This window comes from Protopterus annectens, chromosome 1.part1 (genome assembly GCF_019279795.1).
Source record: "Protopterus annectens isolate FY-2018-M chromosome 1.part1, PAN1.0, whole genome shotgun sequence".
Taxonomy (NCBI): Eukaryota; Metazoa; Chordata; order Ceratodontiformes; family Protopteridae; genus Protopterus; species Protopterus annectens.
In genome coordinates this window covers 1,028,198,409-1,028,221,771 of record NC_056726.1, presented here as the reverse complement: position 1 = coordinate 1,028,221,771, position 23,363 = coordinate 1,028,198,409, and the positions used below count along the sequence as shown (strand labels likewise).

At 44.1% G+C, this 23,363-nt stretch overlaps 1 protein-coding gene across 1 annotated transcript in view; it reads right to left on the bottom strand.

Moving 5' to 3' along the window:
* Positions 1 to 23,363, bottom strand: part of LOC122808793 — a 1,139,808-nt gene that overhangs the window by 370,148 nt on the left and 746,297 nt on the right. The gene's annotated exons all lie outside the window — the stretch shown is intronic.

Sequence of the window (23,363 nt, the reverse complement as noted above, 5' to 3'; positions counted from 1 at the left end):
TTACAAGCCTAGCCCATCGTTTTGTGGCTTACGCCACCCCTTTAGTATGGGGAACTATACCCATTATTTTTCTGTGCCTCTGTCGAGCAGTGACACTGAGGTAATCCCTGGGGTATATCTGCGATCTCCCATCCATTGGTCAAGATTTCTCTTGAACAAGGCCAGCGAGGTGCTCTGCCTCACATGTACCGGGATTTTGTTCCACAGCATAGGGAGTCTTTGGGTGATGAATCTATCCCTCCAGCATGTCCTATTAATAGCCGTGTCAAGGTTTAAGTCTCCCGCCCTTGTGGCTCTGATGGATCTAGATTTTTTGAGGTGAAGCATATTCATCAAATCTGGGTTTGACATGGCCTTGTATGTTAGGCAAAGGTCACCTCTGAGCAAGCGTGCGACTGAATAGAGCTGGAGTTCTTTCAGTCGGGCAGCATAGGACAGATTTTGAGACCCTTTATCCTTTTGGTGAGGAACTTTTGTGGCCTGTCCAGCTGCTGCAAGTGTCGGGTCAGATACATTCGAATGGGGCATTGTACTCAATCATTGGTCTGATGAGTGATGAGTAAAGGGAGACTATGACCTCCTTGATCTAGATGAGAATCCCTTCATGATAAGGTGGGCAATGTAGAATGTCTTCCTAACTACTTTAGCTACATGGGTGTCGAATGACAGAGTACTATCAACCTGGGTCCCCAGGTCCCTGATAACTTCTTCTGTGCTCAGTGGATTGCCACCTATTTGGTAGCTAGGGGTAACCTTGTTTTTCCCGAAGGGTATGACTATGCATTTTTGGCATTTAACTTTAGGCGTGGCTCTGGCACCAGTTATCCGTTTCTGTGAGACCCTTCTGAAGGATATCTGTGTCAGATGTGTTTTCTACTATGGCACCCAGTTTGCAGTCATCTGCAAACTTTGTCAGCCATAACCCTCCTGTGTTTGCTTGTACTTCGAAAAGTAGATGCCAAACAAGAGTGGGCCCAGGACTGAGCCCTGTGGGACACCACTTGTGACAGGCTTTGAGTCTGACATGGCGCCAGCAGCTCTGACCCTGTGGGTTCTGTCACTCAGCCAGTTTGCAACCCATCTTGTGATGTATGGGTTGACATTTAAGCTGATGAGTTTTTCAATGATACCGAATGGGGTATTGTATCGAAGGCCTTAGCCAGATCGAGGTAGGCTGTATGGACTGCCTTTCCTCATCAATGGCTTTGGTGACTGTTTCAAAAGTCAACCAAGTTTAAAAGGCATGATCTGCCTTTGACAAAGCCAAACTGGGTTGGATCCAAAGTCTGCAAATTCCCTATGTCTTTATTTATGAGGTCCATTATGATCCTCTCCATGGCTTTGCAGATAAGGCTTGTCAAGCTAATGGGCGGTAATTTCCAGGGTCGGTGGAGGCACCGCCTTTGTGAAGTGGTACCACAGTTGCAGTCGCCACTCCTGGGTACGTATCCAGAGGTAAGACTTTGATTAAACAGCTGTCCTAGCTGTGGGTTTAATTCCTCATTGAGTTCATGGAGCACACAGCCGGGGACACCATCAGGTCCCATGGATGCTGTGTTTTTGCTTTGGAGAGAGCAGTTCTCACTTGGGCTGGAGATGTTTGGGGGCTGCAATCGTTTGGTATAGATATCTCTCCTTTGGGGAGGGGAGAAGTTTGCACTGAACCTGTCAGCCAGTATGTTGGCAATGTCTGTAGGATCAGTAATCTTCACATCATTTTGAACTAGCTCTGAGCATATCTGGGAGTTTCCTCCCAGGTTTCTAACATAGCTAAAGAAGGCCTTATGATTGTCTTTTGAGTCTTTAGCTATTTTTCTCTCGAAATTTGCTTTGGATGATTTTATGAGAGCTCTTAGTTTTTACTTATAGTGATCAAGGGTGTCTTACCTTTTAAGGATTTTGCTCTATCTTGTAGTAGCTTCCTCCTTTTGTTGTAGAGTTTGTTTATGGCTGGGGTCCACCAGACTGGACGCTTGCCTTTGGTACAAAGAGTCTTTGTTTTGCTTGGGATTGCCTTATCCATGCAGTCCTGCAGGTGCTGGTAGAAGGCATTTGTAAGTGATTCAGCGGCTTGAGTACTGTTTTCCGCCGGCTCGGGGCCTTAAAGGAGACCACACTAGTCTTTAGAAGTGTGAAGTCGGCTTTTGAGAAGTTCTTTACTGTGGTCTTTTTTATTTCAGGTGGGGGTGGGATGAGGACCTCCAGCGAGATTAGTTTGTGTTCTGATCTCACCAGTGAGGGGTACACCTCCGGTGTTGAACATTGTGCTCCCATGTTCGTGATGATGAGACCAAGTATGTTATCTCCTCTTGTGGGGATGGTGACTAGTTGTTCCATGGCATTTGAGTTTATGAATTCCAGGAACTTTTGGGCTAGGGTGTTTGGGCTTGAGTAGTGTTCCCAGTCTATATTAGGGTAATTGAAGTCACCTAGTATGATGGTGTTTGGTGATACATTTATCCCTCTAGTGTTTTCAGGAAGGCCATGTGAGGTTCCTGAGTTTGTGAGGGTGGCCTGTAACATGCTACAATTTGCAGAGCAGTCTTGCCTATGGTTAATTGCACCTGGATGGTCTCCGATGCATCGTGCGTTGCCACCAGTCTTGAGGTGTGGGTGTCCTTGATGAATATGGATACCCCCCCCTCCTTTCTTGGTATTGTCCAGATTTTGGGGCCGGAACGCATGATATGAGGTAAAACCTGATAGCGCTGGGGTGCTCTCAGGAGCCTTGAACCAGGTTTCTGTCACAGCACAGACATCGATGTTCTCCATACTGAGAAGGGCCTCGAGTGCGTGCATTTTGAGATTTAGACTTCTGGCATTGAGCAGCATTACCCTTAGTTTTTCCTTTTTGTGTTCTAGGGTGGTAGGTTTAGAATTTGAGCCTTGCCTAAAAAGGCACTATGGGGTGGCAAGAGCCTTTGCCAATATCCGGAATCCCAGGGTGACAGGTGCAAGCCGTCCCTCATGGCAGCATGGCTTGTCCAGCATGTCATCCCAGGCAGACAGACACTGGATCCCCTTTGAATGACACCAGTGTTTAAGCCAATTGTTAAAGCTGATCATCTTATCTCTGTATTGTGGCATCATTCTTGGTGAAGGTAGGATACTGCTCAAGGTCAGGGTCATACCTGTCTGGGCTACATAATCAGAGAGCTCCTCAATGTCTCTTTTCATGTAGTCCAAGGAGGTACGTCTCAGGTCGTTTACACCAGCGTGGACAATGACTGAATCATATTTGTACCTGCTGTTGAGAGACCTGAGTGCTTGCGTTATGTGGCGGATTCTAGCCCGACAGGCAGCTTACTGTGACCTTCTCCTTACTCAGTCTGGTGAGCGGGACGTCAGTGTGTCTGACTATGGAGTCACCAATGACTAGTGTGTCTGGCATTGTGTTTGGCCTTAAGGGCTGTGACTGTTTGACACTCTGACTGTGAGGTCTATGTGTTGCAGGTGTTGTGTTCTGAGGTGGTGGTTGTTTGGGTGTCTGCTTTGGTGGCCTCTGCTGTTTTGGTAGATTTTGATCAGAGCCTCGAGTATGTCTTTGTGTGTTTATGTGTATGATTTGAGGTTGTAATGGTAATATGTGAGACTGGGTCTATAGTGTGTGTGGTAACCTTCTCCTCCTGACTGGTCTTGCCAGTCCTATGTTGAGAGAGCTCAGCCTCCAGTTTGGCCGTATAGTTGCATCTCTCGCATGTATTTGTGTTTTGTGGGAGGAGGAGAGGGTTGTCTGTGTACATGAGGCAATTGTAACATTGCCTCAATATTCCCAGGTTCACCAGCTGAGCAGGAGAGGACACTAGCAACTGATCCCTCGACATGCTAGAAGGAATAGACAAAAAACTTTAAAAAGATTCTGGGGACGTGGGTGACCGAGAAATGGGGGTTGCCTTTTGTGGTACTATCTATGACAAGAGTGCCGTATCAAGGTAATAAGTACTGTAGGAGCAAGTGCTACGTTTAACAGATAGAGAATAGTCTACTTGGAGTCAAGTAGAGATGATCTTTTAATTATAGGATACGCTGATTAGATCAGTAGTATAGTTCGAGGAAGGTAGTTTTAAGGGAAAATTTGAAGAGTGGACTTTAGGTAGCCGAATAGTTTAAACCTGCTTAACCGGCGCTGCCCTAGTGTGCAACAGTAGCAACTCCGCGCTAAATCGGGCTAAATCGGGCTAAATCGGGCTAAAGCGTGCTTTATAGCAGGGGGCTGGAAAAGACAGGAAATGACACAAATTGGCCAACAAACCACAAGTCACTGCCTAAACCATTCCTCCGAGGACAAATGAAGGAGTTATGGAAATGACCCCTAGTGGCCAATAAAACTACAGTTTCAAGTCAGTAACCACCTCTCCGGGCCGCAGGGAAGCTCCTCAATGTTAGTCACTGCCACTGATAAACACAGAGACCCTCCTTCAGCCCAAGCAAAATGGCCTCACAGAAACTTTCAAACAGTTCAGGAACAGCAAGCCTGTAACTGAACTTTTTAACTCTCAGAAAAGTGGGTAAAAAGCAAGATTTTTTTTTTTTTTTTTACAGAGATAGCAGAGGTTCACAAGTAATATCAAGTTATAACAGTGCAGTAAATGACCCCACACAAGAGTGCTAGGTCAAGGACAGAAAATATGCAAGTTTTAAGAAAAAACGATTTAAAATTAAGTGCAAACAGGAAATTCAGCAAACAGCTTTTGGTTGTGCTCTAAATACAGCTACTAATACAGAAATCAAGTTTAACAAGCCAGAAAATGCTCAAGCTAGGCAGCTATGCAGAAAAACTTAGCAAATAAACAGAGAAAAATACTTAAAATCTCAAAAGTGGCTCCTTCTTCTCTCAGCGTTTTTCCTCTTGGAGGGTGCTTCACCAACAGCCAACAAGCCTGAAAAGACGCTCAAACCACGAGGCAACTAGGTTTTAAGAGAGGAAGATGAAGGAGTTATGGAAATGACCCCTAGTGGCCAATAAAACTACAGTTTCAAGTCAGTAACCACCTCTCCGGGGGGCAGGGAAGCTGCTCAATGTTAGTCACTGCAACTGATAAACACAGAGACCCTCCTTCAGCCCAAGCAAAAATGGCCTCACAGAAACTTTCAAACAGTTCAGGAACAGCAAGCCTGTAACTGAACTTTTTTAACTCTCAGAAAAGTGGGAAAAAAGCAAGATTTTTTTTTTTTTTTGTTTTTGTTCTTTACAGAGATAGCAGAGGTTCACAAGTAATATCAAGTTATAACAGTGCAGTAAATGACCCCACACAAGAGTGCTAGGTCAAGGACAGAAAATATGCAAGTTTTAAGAATATACCTACATGTTAATGTAAACTAAGCATGAAGAATATGCTACGTAGCTATGGTAAGTCTGTTACTCTCTATGAATGTGTACACCTCAGTATTACTTGTAATGTGTAGTTGGGGTTTACTGTGGAGCTCCACTCCCAGGGCCACCACTGACAATGGAGAAGCATCCAATCAGATTGTCCCGGTCAACAAATGTGAACTAAATACATAAAGTAGTGTGGGAGTATGCAGCAGCAAGTGGGGTGAAGCTTGTTTGGGAGGCAGTAAGCAATGCCCACACCGGTTAAGCAATGTGGAGGCCAACTCAGTGTAAGAAGCCGTAAATGGAAGTCAGCAATGCTGAGCCTCGTGCAAACCAGTGCATACCCATCTACACTTCCTCTACAGTGCCTTAGGCACTCTGCAGCCAACAGCTCTCATCGTCCCCATTGACAAAATAATCTGCACTCCCAGGTTCCAACCCCCGCCCTGCACACTATAGTCTAAGTGAGTTACCACTAAGGCATGGCAGATACACATTCAGTTGCTGTTATCACAAACATATCATCCAGCACAGTCATTCAGCAGTATAGGGAATGTATAAAAGTATGCAGAGTAATACCAGCAAACGTGTGTACATTGCACAATCACAGTATTCCGAGCAGTCTATGTGTACCAGTGAACACTGCCTGTCCAAACATACTGTGAGAACAGTAGTCTTGCATAATACTGAAGAGAAGAATGAAACATGGTGCACACCGTGGGGGTGTGAGGGTGTGCTACATGCACAGAATGTCACACCTGGGGCGTTGGTTCCGCAGAACCGGTAGATGAGGCTGGACTGGTGTGTGAGCAAACTGCTGCTTCTCAAACCCCTGGCAGGATGCTACCAGTGAGAGAAACAGTGCAGACCAGCAAAGTCTACTCATGACACAACAACAGGTCCATCTCTGTCAGGACGAACCAAACTTTCTGAGTCACATAGATGTTTCCAACAGTATTGGAGGAGGATCAAGGGAAGGCTTGTACATATGTGGACTAAACGGATGGAGAGCCTGCAGAAGCTTGGGTCAAGACAGTATAATGGAGGAGTACCAACACTTGCACAGAGGGAAATGTGTGGAGGTCTGGTATGGCTGGGCTAGCAACTGGAGAATGGATGGATGCTGTGTATGTAGAGCTTGGGGGCCAAGGGAAGTAAACATGGGTATTACATTATGGTAGAAATATGCAAATGAAGCAGAACAGCAATAGTGTAGTGGGTAGAGCATCCAACCAATGAGCAGGCACTTCTGGTTTGAATCCACTGTAACACAGTCTATTTTACATGGCAAAGCATGTTATAACCAATATTTGTGTTGCAAAACCCACTAAATGGCTTATATATATGAACTGGAGTACTTCAAGAAATGCACATGTGACATATCAGTGTCAGATGGAATAAGGCACTAGTAAGCAGGCGTAAGCACAAATAAGCAATAGTAAGCATATGTACACACTAGTAAGTGCTTTAGAGCACCTTAATCATTTTGTATCCAACGGGCCTTTGTCAGCCCGGCAACAAACTAAACAGCCATAAAATAATAACAAATAAAATAATATAATTTAATAGAATAATAGCAAATAAAAACCCAGGATGCTAAACACCATAGTCCCAGTAGCTATCCACCAAGTCATAACAGATGTAGAGATGAATGGGGTAGTAGTAAACATGTCCTCACTATAGTATAACCAAACTGAACCTGTGATAGGCATCAGTATACAGTCATATGTGCCATAACTGACTACAGAACATACATATGTGAACTGGAATACAGCAGTATGTCCAGATGTGAGGTGTTAATGTAATAAAGTGTAGAAGTTTCCAGAACCCCATACAGTGTATGTACACATGTGTCAAGGATACATGACACATATATAACAAGTGGTGAAGGGGAAATCAATGCCAAAAAGCAAATATCATGCAAATCTAATAATACACACCGCTAAGCTTAGCACAGCACTGGCTCCCAGACTACTGGCAGGATACTACCAGTGGGAGAAACATTGTCAACCTGCTAAGTCTACTCTTAAACAAACGCACATCTGTCCCTGGCTGGACGACCCCAAACATCTGCTAAAAGGAGTTCTCGGGGTAACATACCATGCCTCAAAGGTAAGCAAAGATGGTAACATATGTTCGCTGACTAAATGTGTGGGAAACTTGAAGATCCATGGGTTGAGACAACATGCATGAAGGGTCCCGAGAAGTGGAGAGTGGGCAATGTGTAGTGGTGTGGTTAGATTAGGCTGGAACCTGTAGGAAGGATGTTGATGTGGAGGGGGAATGGGGGTGATGGGTATGACATTATGGACCGAGGAGTGCCGGGGTTGGATGAATCCATTCTAATGGGACTGACCCGTGGATGTCAACGAGAAAAGGGGGGGGGCACAGGGAAGGTACTGGGACATACCATTTCTCATGGCAAATCACATTATGGGTAATATGTATGTTGCATAACTCATGGAATAACATATATACATGAACTGGAGTACATAGGCCATGAAATAACATAGATATATATATATATATATATATATATATATATATATATATAAACAGGAGTACTGCAGTAAATGCACATGCGAGGTTTCAGTATCATAATGCTTACAGCAATAGTTAAGTTAAGCAGCAATAAGCTGTTGTAAGCATATGTCAGCACTAGTAAGCGAGTTTATTTTTACAGGCTCAGCAAATCTGACGCAAACTATCTGTAGGGCATATGTGACCGGAGGTCTGTGTTTGTGTGACGGTGAGCACTGCATACACAATGTAAGCAATGTTGAGGCTAACCTGTTGTAACTGGCTGTTACCTGCAGTTAGCAACGTTTACCATCAGTATAGTTTAGCTGCCTCTATCTACACTCTGTACAACAGCAGTGGGTGATAAAGACATCATGTGACCACATGGGTTGTAACTGGGACATAACATGGCATAACTGACACCATCTCATGCACACTGACAAACAGAACAGTCTGTCTGGCCGGAGGCAGTAGGCTTGCAGTAACCGAATATATGTAAGTGATGTAAATATAGGTGTATTAGTATAACCACAATACCTTCCCAGAGATGGCCTGCACCTGTCACCCCTGGGATTCTGGATACTGGCGAAGGCTCTAGCCACCCCTATAGTGCCTTGTTTAGGCAAGGTTCAAATGACAAATTTACCACTGTAACAGGTACAAGCTAGAAGAATCTAACGGTATTGCTATTCAATGCCAGAAGTCTAAACCTCAAAATGCATTCACTTGAGGCACTCCTTAAAATGGAGAACATCGACATCTGTGCAGTGACAGAGACCTGGTTCAAGGCTCCAGAGAGTACCCCTGCATTACCAGGCTATAATTCATACCACACCTTTCGGTCACCTAACCTGGACTGAAACACTAAAGGCAGAGGTGTGTCCATATTCATTAAGGATATCCACACCTCCAGGCTAGTTGCTCAGCATAATGCATCTGAGAATATCCAAGTGCAACTAACTCTGGGCAAGACCGCAATCCAAATTGTAGCTTGCTACAGATCCCCCACCATGCCCCAGGATTCCCACTCCTCATTTCTTGATACACTGGAAAATATTAGGGTACAACCTAACACCCTAATAATGGGTGATTTCAACTACCCCACCATTAACTGGGAAATCTACTTATATACCAACTCTTGTGCTCAACGTTTTCTGGAATACATAAATTCCAATGCCTTGGATCAACTTATCCACACCCCCACCATGGGCAGCAATATCCTAGACCTAGTTATTACCAACACGGGCAACCGGTGCTCCACACCAGATGTCAATTCCTCGTTGATCAGATCCATCCACAAGCTAATCAACCTAGACATCCACATCCCACCTCCACCCCCATTAGGGAAACCACAGTAAAATATTTCTCCAAACCCAACTTCACGCTTCTTAAGACAGAAGTGGCAAACTTCACGACACCCATGCTGATGGATAATAGAGACATGACTGCTGAATCCTACACAAATGCACTTTATAAGCACTTACATGAATGCATGGATCGTGCAATCCCTAACAGAATCAAGATGCTATCCTCCAAAAAATGGAAGCCAATCTGGTGGTCCCCTTCAATAAACAAACTCTACAACAGAAGAAAGAAACTTTTGCAAAAAAGAGTAAAATCCCATGATTGGAGAAACTCCCTGGTCAGCCTCAGTAAGAAGCTGAGATCCCTCATAAAATCCTCCAAAGCTAGTTACGAAAACAAAATCGTCACTGACTCTAAAGACAACCACAAAGCATTCTACAGCTATGTCAAGAATCTCAATGGCAACACTCAGATCTGCTCTGAGTTACAGCACAATGGCACTAAATATACACAACCAACTGATATTGCCAACATCCTGGCAGATAGGTTCCGTGTTAACTTTACCCCCCTGTCATCCCCTAAAGGGCTCATCTCTATACCAGAAGAATGCAAAGTTCCTGTAATCACGGCTGCACAGGTAAAAAACACACTATTCAAAGCCAAGAACACAGCATCCATGGAAACTGACAACATCCCAGGCTGTGTTCTACAGAACAAACTGGCATCCCACCTAAGTACCATGTTCAATCACAGCCTCACTTCAGGCTATTTGCCCACTGAATGGTGCATAGCCATGGTTATCCTACTGCACAAAGGGGAGCCACCACAGACCATGGAAACTACCACCCCATTAGTCTAACAAGTCTGGTCTGCAAGACTATGGAACGTATCATCATGGAACTTATAAACAATGGCATTGTTAATCTCCAAACTCAGGACCCCACCCAGTTCGGGTTTGTAAAAGGCAGATCATGTCTCCTAAACCTGATAGACTTCTTTGAAGCAGTCAACAAAGCCGTAGATGAGGGTAAGGTGGTATACACAGCCTATCTACATCTCGCCAAGGCTTTCAACATCATTCCCCACTCTGGAATTATAGATAAACTCACTAAACTAGGTATAAATCCCTATGTGACAAGATGGGTTGCCAACTGGCTCACTGACAAAACCCACACTGTGAAAGTAGCACACTCCAAATCCAACTTCAGACCAGTGACAAGTGGAGTACCACAGGGTTCAGTCCTGGGTCATTTCCTGTTTGGTACCTACTTCTTTGAAGTCCAGGCTAACACAGAAGATGTTTGGCTAATGAAGTTCGCAGATGACTGCAAACTAGGAGTCATAATCAAAACTCCAAAAGATGTGGACATCCTACAAAAGGGCCTCGCTGAGACAGATGCCTGGTGTCAAAGCCATGGCCTCAAGCTCAATGCCAAAAGGTGCATTGTCATCCCTTTTGGTAAAAACTCTGTACCCATGAACTACCACATAGGCGGTATCTACTTAACACCGAAAGTGTGATGAGACCTTGGGACACAGGTGGACAGAAGTCTCTTCTTTGATAATCACATCGCCACAGTAGTCAGGAAATCCTTCTACATGGCACACCTCATCACAAAAGGTTTCTCATCCAGGAAAAAAGAGGTCATTGTTCCCTTCTACTCGTCACTCATTTGACCCATTATAGAGTACAATGCCCCTTTTGGTATGTACCTCACAAGGCATCTACAACAACTGGAAAGGACATAGAAATACCTCACAAAGAGGATTATAGGCCTCAAACAGATGCCCTACGCAGACCATCTCAAAAAACTGCAGCTTTACTCTGTCACATATTGCCTACTCAGAGGCAAGCTCTGCCTAACACACAAAGCTATGTCAAACCCAGTGCTTTTAGACATGGTCCACTTAAAAAAATCCCAATCGCTATGAGCTACATGCACTAGGGACCTAAACCTTGTCACCACAATACACAGAACATGCTGGAGGGATAGATTCCTGTCCCAGAGACTTCCCATACTCTGGAACAAACTACCTAGCTATATCAAACAAAGCTCCTCATTAGCACTCTTCAAGAAAAATTTTGATGATTGGATGGGAGATACGAAATTCACCCCGGGGATCACTTCTGTGGCTCTGCTCGACAGTGGCACAGGAAAATAATTTTCTTGGGTGGTGAAAGCCAGAGTACCTTTTGGCTAGGCTTATATAGGCCCTAGAGTCAATAGCCTAGTACTTACCTATGAACCTATGAACCTAAGTATACAGCACTTTACATCCAGATACCTTATGGCAGCTCACCCTTGATACGCCCACATATTTAACAGCCTAGGTCATGTATGGTGCTCCCCCTCAAGACTCAATAATACAGGGCCATATACCACTGTTACATACACTGGCCTCTGGAGTGCATAAGAGCACACATGTATTGTGTAGGTAATGACCACCATACCTCTCAACCTTGGATCATCAAAAATCTGGACAAGGCCCATGAAAAATAGGTACAAATCTGTACTCTGTTTAACATAAAATTTGCATACATAATTATGTAACCCCGCCCACTCCAGTGGAATTGTGGGATACCAACTTTCCTGCAAAATGAAGTACAGACAACCAAAATATGGCACCAGAGTTCTCCCTGCAGCCATTCCTATGTCGCATTACCTGGCTATTTTGCTCCATTTACTATAAACACTTGTGTGCGCACACTGATTTACTTCTACAATGATTTGTATTTTATTTTTACACTTTACAGCACAATGCACAAACATCAATAGACATCTGTTAAAGTAATACTGTCTCACAATGAAAATAAACTTAGCATTAAAACTTCTCTGCTCTTGAAACTCACATTCATTAAAATAGCATTGAAACCTACATCACATCCATATAAAATGCATCATGCCAGTGGTGGATTGAGATTACCTTTGGGTTGTTTTCAAATCACTGGCCCCTTGCTTGCACACAAAACAAGAAACATACACGTATTCTTTGACACACCTTCCTGACTTTAGTAAATTATATTCCTTGTAAATACAGCATATTTGTTTGACAGAGCATATTTTAAATTTATTTGAAGATTTTTTCAGCAGGCAATGAAACGAAATGCATGAAACAATAATGACAAAACTGCCCAATTCAGAACATTTCCATCATAAAAGTCTACTTACGCACACACAAATATACATATAAAAATAGAATGACAGTTGTATAAGGCATAGGCATCTTGCACAGCTTCTTGCACTCATTTTCAATTTACGCTTTTGGGGGCAAAAGGCCAAAAGCAGGGACACATTTTAAACATTATATAATTTAGTTAAAGTTGCTAGAATAAAATGCTGTGTTACCACCATGCATTTCACTGGCAAGTCTTTTGAAAACATGACTACAGTCAGAACATACCACTGCATGCCAAATCAGCAGCTTGTTTTCCAAAAGCTAGGAAGACAAACTTGCCCCAAATTAGGTACAATTTTCAAATACTGATCTTAAAGACGCAGAAAATTGCTAGAATAAAAGTTTTTTGCTACCATTTATTTTCTGAAGAATGTGAAGTCTGAAATTCAAATGCCTGTCATTAATCAATAAATTCAACCTTCAGCAAATTGTCACAAACATCCTGAAATCACAGACTATATGGGGAACAGAACAAAAAATTCACAAGTGGTGGCTAGGGACATTAGGCACTTTTTATCCTATACGCAGGGTACAGGGTTTGAGCCACCAGGTGTATTATAAAGGGGGCATTTTCACACACACTTTCAGCCTCTATGAGGAACATTCCTCATTTTTGGCAAAAAATCATGTTTCCCACTCTTCCACATTGACAGGATTTGGCACACATTCTTTAAGAATTGTTTTAACAAATATCTGTGGTAAATACTGAACTATCTCATACTACCTCACCAAAAATACAAGGAAATACTTAATCATGCTGTGAGCTTCCTAGTTAAAAGTGTTCCACATTGTGCGACATAAGAGTTCATTTTGCAAACTGAAAGTTGAAAGCTATGTCTTCCTTAGCAACTCTGTCCAAATAAAAATGGCTAAATGTTTTGTCCTCTGGTAATATAACAAGTGAAGTGCAGTCAAGTATTGGACGAGCATTTATTAAAGTACCTACACCTTAACTGCTGGCACAGTGACATATTTAAGCAGCAACAACAGATTAATAAGAACTCTGATCAGCAAGAAATTAAAAAAGTTAATATACTAGCATGCAAATTAAACATCCCAAGCAAATGACTAAATAATGCACCACAAAGTGTAGTGTGAGCTTCTGTGTGTGCGTGTGTGAGAGAGAGAGAGAGAGAGAGAGAGGAAAAAAAAAGTCACATGCAGTGTGCATACATGTGGGTGAGAGCACAACAGTTTTCCTACAGCAAACAAACCAGTTACATTATTTTAAATTTCCAAAGTTAAATAAATGAAAAAACTCAGAAAGAACAACTGCTACACTACTCATATACATCTCTGTATTCATTCTGATACAAGTTGTGCTTAAACCACTAAGGCAGCATAATTAACTGATGGAAAATGAATCAACAGTGCTCCGAAGGATATGCACTAACAAACCCGTCCAGCACACTCCCTACATACACTCCTCCTGCTGTCCGTTACTCAGAGTATTAGCTACACACACTAACAGCATCTGCTACACATAGCCATGTAAGTAACAACACTAAAATGAATATGAAACCAGAGTTAACCCATGTGAACACAGAGAGGACATTCATGCTCCACACAGAAGGCATCTCAGCCAAGAATTGAACCAGGAAACCTCTTGCTGTGAGGCCACTAAGCCATCCTACATGCCATTGAGCCATTTGGGCTCTTTTCACTCTCGTTACCATTTTTTATTCTTTTGTTTTTATGTACTTATACATACTTCTGACTTCTAGTGTTTCTGTTAGCATCTTTAATTTAAGTAATTTCACAGGCTCTCTTTACATTTGTTGCTATATTTGATGCTAAATCTGCATTGTCTAGCAATTTATCACTCATCTGATCATAACATATGCCACACATAGTATTCTCTTTTACTAGCAAGTCATGTAACTCACTAAAGTTAACATTTTTGTCTTGGTTCTTTAATTCAGTAACATAAACATGAATATTTTTATGGAACTTTGTGAAATTATGAAGAATAAATATGGCAGATTTTTTTTCTTAGTTCACAATAATTCTCAAAAGCTTTTTTCTCACCCTAATTAAACTCAACTACAGTATATGATAAATATTTCAACCCCTTCTTTACCTGTGGTATGCAGAAACCTGAGTACTGTACATTCTCAGTTTTTTTTTTTTACTATTGCACTGAAAGGCAGGATGCAGAAATAAAGTGAACCTCTGAATCAACAACTTCTAATTTTCAGGCAAACTACATCAAAAAAGAAATTTCCTGGACAGTGTAGTAACAGGATGTCTCAGATGAATAGTTTGTCTGCATTTTTGACTGCTTCTGACAACAGCCCTTACATTTGACAGTCTTCCATGTGGGTTCTTTAACAAAGAAAATAATGAGATAAATAAAATGTATTGTGCTATGCAGCTGTTTCAAGTGTCAGGACTCAGATTGCAGAGACCCAAAATATGGAGACTAAATGATGACTAAAAGTCTGTACATACTTATGCCTAGTGTGAGATTGTCATTTCACTGAATATTCCATTTTCTCCAAAGTATGGTCATCATAGTGTTGTTATATATATTCAGGGGTTAGTATAGTGCAGGGGTGTGGGGAGCTTGCCTCCCACATCAGGGGTTGCAGGGGATATTATCTACTTGCAAACAAGTGTAAAGGAAAAGAGCAATGTTCACTCTTCTGTATTTTCATTTTTTTTGGTCTTCTGAGAATCAGCAGATCAGAATGATTGTCAACAAAATATGTACTCCAGTTTCATTAACTTCACACACACAAACACACACAATCTTATCTTACCCTGAGTAGTCGGCTGGTCTGTCTCCTCCTGTTCTCGGTCGTCCTGCCCTAATTGAAATTCTCTGCACCTCCTGTCCTGCCCTGCTCCTGTTCTCGCTCGTCGTCGGTTTGCCTGCCCTGATGTTTCTCGGCTGGTCTGCATTCTCTCATTTCTCTGCCCCTGTTCTCACTTCTCGGTCGTCCTGGCTGTCATCCTGCCCTGATGTTTCTCGGCTGCTTTCCTGGCGGCAGCTTAAAAATACTGTAAGGCAAAACAAAAGTTTCTCCCTGCACAGAAAACGTTTATCGCAGCCAGTTTCAAATCCAGCCAGCCAGAAATGATGATGCGAGCTCCTTGAGCTCAATTCTGACTGGCTGGTAGTCTGACGGTGCTGACGTCATCACGCACGTGATGACGTCAGCGCCAACAGCGCGAAAGTTTAAAAAAGGTTTTAAAAAGTTAAAATAAATCGGAACTGAAGGGGTGCCACTCGGGAATCGTGGCACCCCTTCATTTGGACCCCAAAACTCAGTAAAAACCGAGTAATTCAGAATGGTTGAGAGGTCTGATTCCCACATATATATGGGCCCAGCCCCACCATATGTGTGGGGGATACAACAGATGTGGACTGATGGCAGCAATGGCAGTGAGATGTACTCACAGCCCACTATGGAACCCCCCCCCCCACAACATGTCATATGTGCAAAGCATGATATGTAGGTCATGTACTGATAGCACTCAACACACACACACTGCCAGTGGAATATCAAACACAGGACCTGTGTTGTGGAAAAACAACACATGTTAGGCACACCTCTGGTCACCAAGAGGATAGGCCCACAGTTAAGGGCTATGCAGACAGACTGCATTCCAAGGTAAAGTAGTGTGTACACACACACACCCTGTAATACCAGTACTATACAAAGCATAACACGGCTCTACTCACACTCTGTCTGTAGTTCCTGAACCTCCTACAAATATGTAGCTGCCCTGAGTGTGCCGCTTCTCCTATATAAGGTATTGCTACCTGCTGTCTGTAAGACTGATGCCCACACCCAAGTACGACTGTACAAACATCCACAGAATGTCCAGGTTATGTCATCAAATATAACCCCTACTGTACATAATATGTGGGGTGGTCTGATATCTCACTGGCTTGTTAACAGATATGATGACACTAATTATGGTGTACAGCACATACGCACTACATCATGCACAACATATGTACACAGGTCGGCAGAGTTGTGGCTGGCAGCACATACACAGGGCCAGTAATGACATGTTGCTGTGATAACCTCATATATTTACTGTTGTAACAGTGTTTGTGGCAACATATATCCTATGAGGGATACGACACCAGTAACTGTCACAGCTTTCACCATCAACAGACTGCAATCCTCACACTACTGTCTGCAGTCCACAGATAGATGCTCCATTGTTAAAACAGAAAACCAAAGGCACAACACACTGCCCTGTCTGCTGATGACCCTGCAAACGGGGATTCCACATAAACATTGAACTGACGTGGCATGTATGGAGACATGTAGGAACAACATATCCACATACACACTGTTAAACCAACAGTATGCCACATGCAGTAAAGCAGCATTTATAGTCTGTAGGCAGGTCAGGCACATTCCCCTCCTGTGTGTTGCCCTGTTTCCACAGTGTATGTTGTTATAGGTAAATTACCACTTCATCACAGATGCTGGTTGCCAACTAACAGAACTAGCTCCTGCTCACAGTGAATGACAAGGGCCAACACCAACATGATGTTCCTAGATATCGGAGTGTGTTTCCATGCAATTGGCTATGGGAATGTTACCACAGCTGTTCCACATGCAATCAGTAAGGGGAGGGCTGTAATTCATGCAGAGCCCATCAGCTGATCATGACCATCACTTAAATACACATGCTGCTGCCTAAGCAAAGCTTGTGTAGGTCTCCACATCTGCCAGAGAGGGAGTGGCAGTGGCAGTGGCAGTGGCAGACAGAGGCAAAGACATGTCAGGGAGGGGTGGGAGAGTAAAACTGCAGCTTGTTTGTGTCACACACCTACCAGCACAGGGTATCAAACCCCTGACAACTATGTACTGCTTTCACAGTTAGATGCAGTTATTGGATGCACCACATGGGTTACCTGTTGTGAAGAACATATCTATGATGGTGCATGGCATCTGCAACAGGGCTACAGTAACTATACTCTCAGTGACGTACACGTGTCTGTCAGCATGAACAGGTGCCAGTGTCAACACAGCCGCACTCTCACAGGGACATGCACACATCAACACACTTGGCAGGGCCAGGGGTACAACTCATCAGTAGCAGGGTTGTCACAACACATCACTGTGCAGGTACCACATGCACCACATGGGTCATACGGAGGTTGTATGGGCAAAGGGTATGAGGAGGTCTCTGACATCAGACAGCATGCTTCTGTATGCCCATGGGGGTTGTAGTGAGTGTGGCTTTGAAAATACGCACCATGCAACACACAGACAAACACACAGTGTGCCAGTACTGACATGCATGGGCACATGTCTGCACGGGTGTGTGGTGGTTGACTGTGGCAGCAAGCTATACAAGGGTAGGCGATGGGTATACCTTGGCATCAGGCTACATTACATTGATCTGCATTGTGTCTCAGGGCTGTAGTTTCTGCACTTGCCCACACAGGTGGGTATTGTATCCCCCATCCAATCACCTGGGTGACTATTGTGTGTGGCTGTGTATCGCTTGCCATGTATGTGTCCCTTACTCTATGATATGGAAAGTGTCTGGGAGGTGCACACCTCCCACATTCATGTACAGTGACATGTGGAACTGTACATGGGGTGTCTGGCCCATGTTGTGAACACAGATTACCATCATATGTGCCAGTCTTGCCCATCTGTGGTGGGGACCGGTAATGGGCACCAGATTTACTCTGCACCTACATTGATAGCATGCTGACATCATACCCTGGTGTCAGTGGCATCTGTCCATACAGGGCATGTTATCAGGCATGGTATGTCCATTGTGGGACACGTGATGGCACCACAGGTGGTGCAGGTGTCCATTGGGGAACACGGGGAGGTGCACTGTCAGCATGTACATGCATATTGGACAGATGGACAGGGGACATGCCCTCTGAAGCCCACTGGCATCACTCTATAGTTACTATCAGTGGCCAATATGTAGTGTACTACCCACATATTGGCTGTTGCCTAGGCATGTGTGTGTGCATATGAGACATGGGTTGAGAGTGTGCTCTGGGTAATACTGAGGTTGCTAAATGTGATAGCCTGGCCTTGATGTCACATGTATGGGTATGGCTTGGCACTCCAGCCTCTCAGCTATTTCACATCTGTTATCCCTGTACAGTGGACATTGTGCTATATAGTAGGGCTTCCATATAAGACATATGCAAAACCCGGTACACATTAGCCACAGGTGTCAGATGCTCACAACCACCTCTACACAGGATATGAGATAAAAACACACACACACACGTACACCTGTCACGTCTGGGAGTAGAACCCCTAACTAACTAGTTTATTACACCTCAGTACTATGTAGTTATAGTATGTGCCATGCACATTACTAAATTACTCCTACCCTAAGGGTGTATTTCACAATGAATGACATCAGCAGGATTGCCAAAGTAGGCCATTTGAAATGGACTGTAGGTGACTACCCTAAAATGCATTGCTCCCTACATAGATAGTGAGACACACACAAAACATCCACAACTGACATGTGTGGGTGTAGTACCCCTGACAGAGATCTATACCACACTACAGCATGGAGCTGTTATAGGACGCACCACAGGGATTACTAGAGAACTCCTTCCCTAAAGCTGTATTTCACAATGACTGACATCAGCTGGATTGCCAAAGTGGGCCATGTGAAATGTTCTGCATGTGACTAGACAATAATGCATTGCTCCGTATACAGAGATGGACACACACAAAACATCCAGAACTGCCATGGGTGGGGATGGAACCCTAACACAGTTCTATCACAGTCCAGTGGTATGCAGTTACAGGATGCGCTACAGAGATTACTGGGCTAATACCTTCCCAGAGGTGTATTTCTAGGTGGGTGACATCAGCAGCCTTGCCAAAGTCGAGTACAGGAATTGTAAGGAGTGTGGCTACCCTAAAAAGGATTGCTCTCTACATAGTCAGAGACAGACAGACATGCACACTAACAAACATACACAGTTGTCACATCTGGGTTTAGAACACCTTCCTAGCTATATTATCACACTACAGCAGTACGCAGTTACGGTACTCGCTACGGAGATTACTGGGCTACAACTTTGCCAAAAGTATGGGAATTGTAAGGAGTGTGGCTACCCTAAAAAGCATTGCTCCACACACACACACACACACACACACACACACACACACACACACACACACACACACACACACACACACACACACGCACACACACACACACGCACACACACACACACACACACACACACACACACACGCACACACGCACACACGCACACACACAATTGGGGTTAGCACACCTACCTAGCTGCATTATCACACTCCAGCAGTATGCAATTATGGGACGCACTACAGAGATTACTGGGCTACAACCTTCCCAGAGGTGTATTTCTAGGTGGGTGACATCAGCAGCCTTGCCAAAGTTGAGTATGGGAATTGTAAGGAGTGTGACTACCCTAACAAGCATTGCTCTCAACATAGTCAGAGAGAGACAGACTAGCACACTAATACACACACACACACACACACACACACACACACACACACACACACACACACACACACACACACACACACACACAAACACACAGACATAAACACACATGCAGACACACACACACAAGCACACGCACACACACACACACACACACACACACACACACACACACACACACACACACACACAGTTGCCACATCTGGGGTTACTTTATCACTCTACAGCAGTACACAGTTAAGGGATGCACTATGGTGATTACTGGGCTACAACCTTACCAGAGGTGTATTTCTAGGTGGGTGACATCAGCAGCCTTGCCAAAGTCAAGTATGGAAATTGTAAGGAGTGTGGCTACCCTAAAAAGCATTGCTCTCTACACAGACAGAGACAGACAGACACACACATGCACAGTCGCCACGTCTGGGGTTAGAACACCTACCTAGATACTTTATCACACTACAGGAGTATGCAGTTATAGGACACACTATGGAGATTACTGGGCTACACTTTTCCCAAGGGTGTATTTCAAAGTTGATGACCTCAGCAGGTTTGTCATAGTAGGACTATGGGGAGGGCAGTGTGTGTGCATGGGCCTTGTTACCACTCCCACAAGAGGGGAAAACATACTGGACCTGATCATCACCAAATGGGGACTCTATGCTCCAGACCAGAAGTGTATCCCTCACTGGTAAGATCAGACCATAAACTAATCTCACTGGATATTCACATCCCGACCCCACTCCCTGCCCAGAAAACCACAGTGAAAAACTTCTCTAAAGCAAATTTCACACTCCTCAAAACCGAGGTGGAATCCTTCAAAGCCCCCGGGCCTGTGGAAAATACGGCCCAGACTGCAGAATCCTTTATAAACGCATTCTATGAACACCTTCAGGAATGCATGGATCATGCAATCCCAAATAAAACCAAGACCCAATCCTCCAAAGACAGACGTCCTGTATGGTGGACCCCAGCCATAAACAAATTATACAATAGAAGCAGGTAGCTACTACATGATAGCGCAAAATCCCAAAAAGGGAAGGCATCTCTGATCAGTATTAGCAAAAATCTACTGGCATTCATAAAATCGTCTAGGGCAAGCTTCGAGAGAAAAATTGCACAGGACACTAAGGATAATCACAAGGCTTTATTTAGTTATGTTAGGAACCTGGGTGGGAATTCCCAGATATGCTCAGAATTAGTCCAAAATGACATAAAATACACCAAACCCACAGACATTGCCAACATCCTAGCTGACAGATTCAGCGCAAACTTCTCCCCCCCCTCCCCACCAAAAGGGCAAATATCTATCCCAGCAGAGTGTTGCCCCCCTGACATCTCAGATGCTCAGGTAAGAGACGCCCTCTCCAAAGCAAAAAACAAAGCATCAATGGGACCAGACGGTGTCCCAGGCTGCGTCCTACATGAACTCCAAGAAGAGCTAAACCCAAACATAAAACTACTGTTCAGTCTCAGCCTTACTACAGGATATGTACCCAACGAGTGGCGTACAGCAACAGTGGTCCCTCTCCACAAAGGTGGTGCCTCAACGGATCCTGGAAACTATCGTCCCATAAGCCTGACTAGCTTGGTCTGCAAAGCTATGGAAAGGATCATCATGGACCTCATAAATAAAGATATTGGGGACCTACAGACACTGGATCCTACCCAGTTCGGCTTTGTTAAGGGCAGATCCTGCCTCTTAAATCTGGTCAATTTCTTTGAAACAGTCACCAAGGCCATTGACGAGGGGAAGGTGGTTCACACAGCCTACCTGGACCTCACAAAAGCCTTCGATACAATACCCCATTCAGGCATTATAGATAAGGTCACCAGCTTAAATACAAACCCCTATGTCACTAGATGGGTTGCAAACTGGCTCAAGGACAGAACCCACATGGTTAGAGTTGCTGGAACCATGTCAGACTCCAAACCAGTTACAAGTGGCATCCCACAAGGCTCAGTCCTGGGACCTCTCTTGTTCGGTATATATTTCTCGGAGGTACAGGCCAACACGGAAGGACTGCGGCTGACCAAGTTCGCAGATGACTGCAAACTGGGCGCCATAATCGACTCTCCAGCCGACACAAGCATCCTCCAAAAGGGCCTCATAGAAACAGACAACTGATGCCAGAGCCATGGCCTCAAGCTAAACGCCAAAAAGTGTATAGTCATCCCCTTTGGCAAAAACAAATTGCCCACAAATTACCACATAGATGGTAATCCATTAAGTACAGAAGAAATAATTAGGGACCTGGGGACCCAAGTTGATAGCAATCTCTCATTTGACAAGTAAAACATTTTATATAGCCCACCTAATCATGAAGGGATTCACATCTAGATTAGGGGAGGTCATCATGCCTCTTTACTCATCCCTCATCAGGCCCATAATTGAGTACAATGCCCCTTTTGGGATGTACCTTACCAGCCACCTGCAGCAACTGGAAAGACCCCAAAAGTACCTCACCAAGAGGATCAAAAGGCTCAAACAGATGCCATATGCTGCCCGGTTAAAGAAACTCCAGCTCTACTCAGTGGCATACCACCTGCTCAGAGGCAATCTGTGCCTGACGTATAAAGCCATGTCCAACCCGGAATTAGTGGACATGCTGCACCTCAGAAAATCCAAATCCCATTGAGCTACGCGCTCTTGAGACTTGAACCTCAGCACTGAAATAAATAGGACATGCTGGAGGGACAGATTCATAACCCAGAGGCTCCCTTCACTCTGGAATAAAATCCCAGTCCAGGTTAGGCAGAGTCCCTCATTGACTCTCTTCAAGAGGAATCTTGATGAGTGGATGGGAGATCATAGGTTTACCCCGGGTATCACTTCTGTGTCACTGTTAGACAGAGGCACAGTATACTAACCTCGAAAAAGGGCACAGCAAAATTAATTTAAAATGGGTGGCGAAAGCCAAACACACTCTAGCTAGACTTATAAATGCCCTAGGGCAGATAGCCTAGTATGAACCTATGAACCTATAACCCATTCATCTAGAGGTTGACACACCACATACGGGAACACACAGGGTTATATTCCACAGGTATGTGTATACAGCTGCTAGATGATAACTTCCTTGTACAGTCATGTTGCACAGCTAGCACTTGCACCATATAGTCTGTAATGCTGACAGATACCAGTGGCTAATGTCTACATTGAGTGACATCTGAGCATCATGTGGTTGTAGTCATTTGGCTGTGTTCTGGGTGGGACAAGCCTTATAATGGTTGGCTCCTTGTCACAGTAACTCTCTTCCACACATCTATGTACATCTACTTTTGGCTTATTATAGTATATTGTCCTTGGATATATGCCTATATTCCTACTCACTGTCTGTGCAAAGCATGAGTGCTGCACACTGAGGAGCATCTGCACTAACATCTGCGACTGCCGGATATGTCTGGTCCACTGTTGTTTGCAGATATGGGCTTCACTTGATTACATGTGTGAGCATGCCCAGTATGACCTTTCAGTATGTTATTGACTGACATTGCCTTCATTTCTCTAAGTGTGTGAGCATGCCCATTATGCCCTTCTCTAGAGAATGTGTGGATCAATTCCAGGTAGTTGTACTCCAGTACA